The 7,690-nt window shown below is 51.2% G+C and overlaps 1 protein-coding gene across 1 annotated transcript in view; it reads right to left on the minus strand.

Annotated features, from left to right (window-relative positions):
- CPLX4 (complexin 4) overlaps window positions 1-7,690 on the minus strand; it is a 23,789-nt gene that overhangs the window by 1,171 nt on the left and 14,928 nt on the right. The gene's annotated exons all lie outside the window — the stretch shown is intronic.

The raw sequence follows: 7,690 nt of genomic DNA on the forward strand, positions 1-7,690 counted from the left end.
AAAAAAAAAAGAAATGTAAATTCTCAGCCAGGCGTGGTGGCTCACGCCTGTAATCCCAGCACTTTGGGAGGTCGAGGTGGGAAGATTACTTGAGCCCAGGAGTTTGAGACCAGCCAAGGTGACATAGCAAGATCTTGTTTCTACAAGAAAAAAAAAAAGCAAAAATTAGGCGGGCATGGTGGCGGCGCATGCCTGTGGTTCCAGCTACTTGGGAGGCTGAGGCAGGAGGATCACCTGAGCTCAGAAGGTCGAGGCTGTGGTGAGCCCTGATCATGCCCCTGCACTCCAGCCTGGGCAACAGACTGAGAACCTGACTCAAAAGAAGCACAGGAATGTACCTTCTTGGACCCAACCCCAGACATACCGAAGCAGAAACTCTAGAGGTGTATCCAGAGTTGTATCCAGCGCTCTCTGTGATGCTGACGCAGGTGAGTGCTGGAGCATCACACCCCAACTCACTCAGGGCAGTTCTGCAAGCTTTGCAGAGTCCATCAGCCCCGTGCCAAGACCCGGAGTCCTGGCTGACCCTACTCTCGAGGGTGGGTTCGGGTCTATAGCGACTACAGCGTGAATTCACCCGTCTTGTTCCTTTCCTCTCTTCCACTAGACAGAGAGCCTCTCATGCGCACAGAATCATGTCACATTCAACCTTCCCTCAATTAGCATCTGGAATGGAGCCTGGCACACAACACAGGTGTGTTAAGTGAATCAGCAATGGACCCTATTCAGCATACTGACGGTCTGGTTCCTGTGTTGATCAGGCTACCAACACGGGTCCCTTGCACATTCCATTCTGTGATTCTAGGTACTGTCCCAGAATTTCTCTGTGCTCGCTGCCTGAGTTTTGAGATTCTTTTACCTCTTAGGCTGTAGAGTCCTTTATTTATTTATTTATTTATTTTTGAGTCAGAGTCTCGCTCTGTCATCCAGGCTGGAGCGCGGGGGCACACTTGTGGCCACCGCAGCCTTGACCTGCTGGGCTCAGGCAATCCTTCCGCCTCAGACTTCCAAGCAGCTGGAACTACAGGTATGCACCACCACACCCAGCAACTTTTTTGATTTACTGTAGAGATGTGGTCTTACCTAAGTTGCTCAGGCTGGTCTCGAATCCCTGAGCTCAGGCAATCCTCTCATCTCGGCCTCCCCAACTGTGGGACGACAGGCATGAGCCACCACGCCCAACCAGGAGTGCCTTATTTTGCAATAAGAGAGAAGATTCTAAAGAAAAACATTCCCTGGGAAAAGTTCATGGTCGCTTACGTTCCCAGCTGGCTGCTATCAGATAATTTTCAGAGGTCGGATGGTAACATGAGGTGAACCAAGTTTCAGGAATACGAAAAGATTAACAAGGGTCAGAAAAGCTAGCGACAGAAAAGATCTACTTTGGGGCCACCTGAATACGTGCGGCCAGCCTTGAATTTGTTGACAAAGCTCATGAAAAATCACATAAAGATAAATGATCATCTTCGTCCCGATCAGACTGCGCTGATTGGATTAAGAAAGGTTTTTGCACCTGCTGCCTTCCCAGGTAGAGTGGGTGCTGAGCAGACACGATCAGAAAGCAGCAGCTGTCTCTGGGTCCAAACGGCATGCCAGGGAGACGTGTACACCTCATTCTCCACCTGAGAGTGGGGTGATGACTGAGGGAGAACGGAGATGACCCAGTTCTCACACCCCGTCGCTCAGATCCTTAGGGAGGCTGGAGCCTGACTGTCTTTCCTAGAGATTTCTCTTTGATTTGATTTCCTGGGCACAGAAGTCACTTGAAAGGCAGATAGATTTCTTCTCTCTCTCTCTCTCATCGGGATCTCACTCTGTTGCCCAGGCTGGAAGTGCAGTGGCATGATCACAACAATCACAGCGCATGGCAGCCTCAACCTCCTGGGCTCAGGCGATCCTTCCTCTTGAGCCTCCCGAGTACCTGAGACTGCAGGTGTGCACCCCCACACCCAGCTAATTTTTTAATTTTTTTTTTGGAGAGATGAGGTTTCGCTATGCTGCCCAGGCTAATCTCTAACTCCTGGGTTCAAGCGATCCGCCCACCTGGACCTCCCAAAGTGCTGGGATTACAGGTGTGAGCCACCGTGCCTGGTCCAGAGGCAGATAGATGTCTGATGTAGAGGAGACCAATGCCTTGTGGGGAAGCAGGATCAGTCCTCACCCAGGCCCTCCCGGGAGTCCTTGGGAGAGCCACACTCGGCATCTGCCTCCAGAGAGGAGTGAAGCTTCTCCCTGCACTTGGCAGGGCCTTGGACCCTCCAAGGGCTTAAGGGATTAATTAGTTCCTGGTCAAACTGCTGGGGGATTAATTAGTCAGTTAATCCCCAAGGGCTCCCAGCCAATCGTGCATTTCTATTTACTTTTTATTTATCTACCATAGGGGCTGCTTTCCTTGCTCAGCATCCTCTGGTCACTTTGTAGGAAGGAGTGGAAAAGCCCAGCTTCAGCCAACCTATTCTCTGGCCACGCAAACGGAGGCACCTGCCCTCTCTAAGGCACCCCCTAAATCAATTGCAAATGATTTGCAAAGACATTCCTGGGAATGCTGGCACCTTCTGTCTGGTTAGTAGTAAGATCCCTGGGCATTTCACCAGGTTCAAACCTGGACGGAGTCACCGCAGTGGGCCTGGAGGGACAGGCAGTTAGAGGGGCGTTGGGGAAGGGAGCCAGCCAGCTGCTGCTAAAAAAGACCTGAAACACTCTTGGGGGGGACTCATGGGAGGGTGCCTTCCAACCCCGGTCCTGCGTTCACAGGGTGACCGTAGCAAGGTCACCCCAAATGACACTGCGGCATTTGGAGACACTCCGGAAGGGTTTCTTCCTTCGGGAGAGGCTCGTCCTTGTCCCACTTGTCCAGGGAAGGGAGAATGATGGGGCTCCATTTTGCCTGGTGGAGGGAATCTCGACCAGCCCGACTTCTATCCAAGTGGCTCTCAGAGTGGGTTACCTGGGCCAACGGCATCAGTATCTCCTGGGACCTTACTGGAAATGCACATTCTTGGGCCGTATGGAGACCGACTGATTCAGAGACTCAGGGGTGGCCCGGCAGAGTGTGCTTGAACCAACCCTCCTGCTACATTCTGGTGCTCTCCGCTGTCCGAGAGCCACTGCCCTATGTCTCTTGAAGACAGGGGCTGTGACTTACTTATCTTTATGTCTCAGAATCCTGCAGGATTTCTGACATGTAGACACGGGCAATCAATGTTGACTGAATGATTCCATGAGCCTATTGCCAGGGACAGTGGCAGACTTGATAACCCAGCTTTGCCATCAAGAGCTCTGTTTTCATAGCTACTAACTTATCTTTATTTTCCCGTTGGGGCAGCGCAGCCTGAATTGCTTGATGGAGAATGCTCCATCATTTGTGCCACCACAAATGATGTGGTGTGTGTGGTCTGTGTGGTCTGGGGAACCTTACACAACCTCTCTGAGCTTTATTTTCTCATCTATGTATTGGGAATCGTATGGTTTACCTTAGAACCACAGAGGATTAATGAGACAGTAACTGAATGATCTGGAATCTATTAAGCACTGAACCAGTAGTAGCTATTCATAAGAATAATAACCTTCAGGGGTGGGAGGGGGCATTTGCTCTGGATAAATCTGCCCATGGAGGAACCCCCTCAGGAGGGCTTACTCTCTCTGTGCCTCTCATCTCGGACCCGCCTTTGCTCCAAAGGTTCGGTTTTCCTAGGAATCCAGGCCCGGTCATTTTCTTTTTAGCACTAGGCCCTTGAGTCTAGGAGAAAGCGACTTGGCTCACCCAAGCTCCCCTTACCTGGTATTGTGGGTTTTAGAGGATGAAAGCCAACGGAGGCTCCTGGCTCACAACCCAGCCTTCTCTTTCCACAGTTCCTGGCTCCACCCCTCACCGGGAAGGGCCTTAGGACGGTGTGTAGGCCCCGGCCCTGCGCCTCAGGCCTAGCCTGCTTGGCAAGCAGGTCAGTGTCCTCTCTGTAGCACAGACCTGCGGAGGAGGCCTGGGAAGGCTCCAGAATGCATTTCGGTAGGGTGTTTGGGGGGTAAAAGAGGGATCTGGGCTCTGTAGACACGATGTCTCCTTGGTCCTGCAGACTCAGCCCACGGGAAAGACTACAGCTGGACGAGGGACGAGGAGCAGAGTGCGGGGTCTGGAGTTGGTGGCCTCAGTTGCCCAGGCCTGAAGGCAGCACTGGGCTTGGTCAATGAGGGTCCTCCACTCACGGTTGTTCCAGAAGGACAATGCAGCACACTGCGGCATCAGGTGATGATTCTGGCACTGGAATCGGCAGCTCTGGGCTGTCGCCTGTGCCAAGAACACCTTATGACCAAGGGTAGGGCCACCGAGTGGCTAGAGGACAGAATGGAGCCCTCTGGAACCAAACCTGGGCCTCTGGCCTCATTGGCACTGGGTCCTGAGTTAGCCCCAGACCTCGGACCGGCCACGTGTTCCAGTGTCTCCTCCGGCTGCTGCCTACCCAGGTGGTTCTCCTGCAGAGGCAGCCACCGACAATGGAAAGCTTGTGGGGTGTGGCCTTAGCAGACCTGGGTTCAAGTCCCAGATCTGTCATTCACCCAATGCGTGACCTTGGGCAAGTCGCTTTCCATGTCTGATGACCCATGGGAGGACCACTCAGAGGAGGATTGAGCAGATTGAATGAGACGTGTTGTGAAACAGCCCGGTAAGCTTCTTGGCCCTGGACAAACGGCCGCGGTGGTTATTAATATTTTAGCGGAAAAGGGGCAGCCCGGCGTCAAGATCCCTGCTGAAGGGATCCCTGGGATAAAGACGGCACGGACGGTGAAGCAGACGGTGGGAGAGTATCGGCCCTTGAGAGAAAGATCCGGGACGGGGCAAGCAATTAAGGTGCATAGATGGGATTTAGACAGGGGACACTGGGCAGCCTTGTTTCCGTCTTTCCTAATGAACCGTCCTGCTGACAGGACTGTGTCTGCAAGTCGAACAATGCGTGTCTTGTCCACACTCTCGGCTGCCCATTGACACATCTTAGGTCGGGGAGACCAGGAATATTTGGACGCAGTTCACACTTCAAGGAAAGGCAGCCAGGCCTCATGGCAACCCCCAAATCCAAGTGTCGTTACAGCCAATACGAATCAGCATCACTGCAGGCCGGAAGCCGCTCTGGGGAGGGAGAGGGGGAGACAGGCAGGCTTAGGGCTGAGAACCGGGGCGTGAACAAATGAATGAGTGAGTGGAGCAAGCCGGCACGTAATTAGGGGACTTATAGGCTGTACTTTGTTCTTAGAGGTTCTGTTTCAGAGGTCTTCTCATTTCTAGAAATCTTATCCATTTGGGATATTGTTTAATGCAGTTAAGAGCTAATTATTTTTATGCCAGCTGGCGAGAATCTGTTTAATCTCTTGTTTTTAACCAGACTTATTATCTTTATGGCCAGGGCTGAAGGCCCTATTATTTAAATAGCCCCATACCCTGCTGTTGTAATTCCCTGGGACTGGTCCCTGGTCGTCACCAAAGGGTAAGCATAACCCTGGATTTCAAAGTTTCTTTTTTATTTTATTTTAATTTTTTAAATTTTTTTTTTGAGTTGGAATCTCACTCTGTCGCCCAGACTGGAATGCAGTGGCCGCTCCCGGCCACTGCAGCCTCGACCCGCTGGGCTCCGGCGATCCTTCCGCCTCACCCTTCCGAGTCGCTGGAATTACAGGCACGCGCTACCACGCCCGGCTGATTTTTTTTTTTTTTTTATTTACTGTAGAGATGAGGTCCCGCTGCCCAGACGGGTCTCGAACCCACGGGCTCAGGAAATCCACTCACCTCAGCCTCCCAAAGGCGCGGGATTACAGACTGAGCCACCGAGCCCGGCTGGATTTCAGAGTTTCTACGCCTTAGATAGATCTTGACAAACTGGCCTTGAGATAGGACAGTCCATTATCTCAGATGGTTGTATCTTCAAAAAGCTGAGTGGTCGCTGTCTGTTTGCATCTAGTCAATCAAGCTTGGTGTCTAAGCAAATACCAGCATGACTGATTTCTGGTCGATTTGATTGTGTTTTGGGTGTGTATATTTTTTGTCAACGGGATACCAAACGGCTGGATGGATGACTTTCCCTTGGATGAGTTGGTCTACGGTGATGTGGACATCATTGCAAGGACTCCAGCAGGCAGGCACGTATCTGCCGTGTCCTGGTTGTATGCGAGGCTGCTGCTTTCAAAGGCTTCCCGGGTGACTCCACTGTGCGGCTGGGTGGAGGCCATGGTCTGGGGCGTGCAGGCGGCTCCTTCTGCTACACTCACGGCGGTTCTTCTCTCTTTAGCTACTTAGAAAGCCCAGCACACCCAGAGCAGGACAGATGGTGTGGATTTGTCTTCCTGAACAACAGGCGTCAGTTTTCAATGTTGATTGAGAGCGCATGTGTCCGGCACGTAGTAAGTGCAAAGGTGCAGGGTCACAAGACAATGCAGGAGGGAGCCCGGAGGAGGGTGATGCCATCCAGAATTCGACGGGAGAGGAAGGCGGAGAAGAATTTCTAGAACAGCTGTACGCATCCTATGCTTTTTTCCTTTATGAAGACATTCCATAGGGACTCAAGAAGCTTCCAGAGGTCACTCATCCAAGTCTTTCACTTACAGATGAGGAAACTGAGGTGCTGGGAGCTGTAGCTACTTGCAAAAATGTCATTCTGCTGTTAGGAGATGAGAACCCCTGACGGCGCCAGAAGGGTCTAGCAGGAAAACATGGCCCGTGGGGCCAGATCGGCTTGGGGTCGAATCTCACTCTGTCACTTACAGGCTGTGTGACCTTGGGAAGTCGCCTTCCCTCTCTGAGCCGATGTTCTCCTCTGTGAAGGGGAAGCGATACCTACCTTCCTTAGGGGACAGCTGTGAACTCTGGTTCACGGGAGTCCAACGACTCTTTCTCCCTGTCCCCAGGTTTCCTCTTGCCTGTCAGCCATTGCTCTTTCTAGGGCGAGCCGGAGAGGAGGGGCAAGCCAAACGGGGACAGGGCAAGGAGGGCGAGAAAGACACGGGGCTGATGGGGCTTTCTGCCGGCCACCTGGCCACCAGAAACAGCTGCTCGGAAGTGGGAGGTTTCGGTGTCTCAGACCCCACTGGGCAGCCCCAAGAGCTCCCGGTCTGAAATAGACTGGCTCACAGAATCAACCTTGTTAGTTTTTTTAAGAGGCACATTTTGAATTCAGTTCGAAGGGAGCTTTCCATGTGACGCGTTTAAAGTCAAATCTGCTGGAAGAGTTTTCCTTTACGTTTCATCTTTATTCCGAATGAACGATGCCCTTAATACAGCAGACAAACACCAGGTGTAACTAAATCATATAACTCAGCGGGGAGCACAACATTATTTTTCAATGACTAACCTAGATTGACAATTCTGTTAATAGGATTAGGGTTCATTGTGGAACTGTTTTCTCTTATTAATTTGGCTTGACTTACATATACATTTTAAATTGGCTAGGGAGAGGGGCACATTTGCTTTTTAAAAAGGACCTTGCGGCTTTGTTGAAAGCACGTCACTCTCTCTAGTTGAGAATATGTGACATTTTAATGATATTACAAAGAAACCTTTGTGTTTTATACAAAATTATAATGTCAAATCCCGACTTGTTCTTTTCATGAGTATTTACAGCAGATACATTCTTTCTGCTGTTGTTGCTACTTTGTTCTTTGGGGGTTTGTCTTTTTCTTTTTCCTTTTTTTTTGAGTCGGAGTCTCA

The sequence above is a fragment of the Carlito syrichta genome, unplaced genomic scaffold, assembly GCF_000164805.1.
Source record: "Carlito syrichta isolate Samal-C Ts95f unplaced genomic scaffold, Tarsius_syrichta-2.0.1 Scaffold303038, whole genome shotgun sequence".
NCBI lineage: Eukaryota > Metazoa > Chordata > Mammalia > Primates > Tarsiidae > Carlito > Carlito syrichta.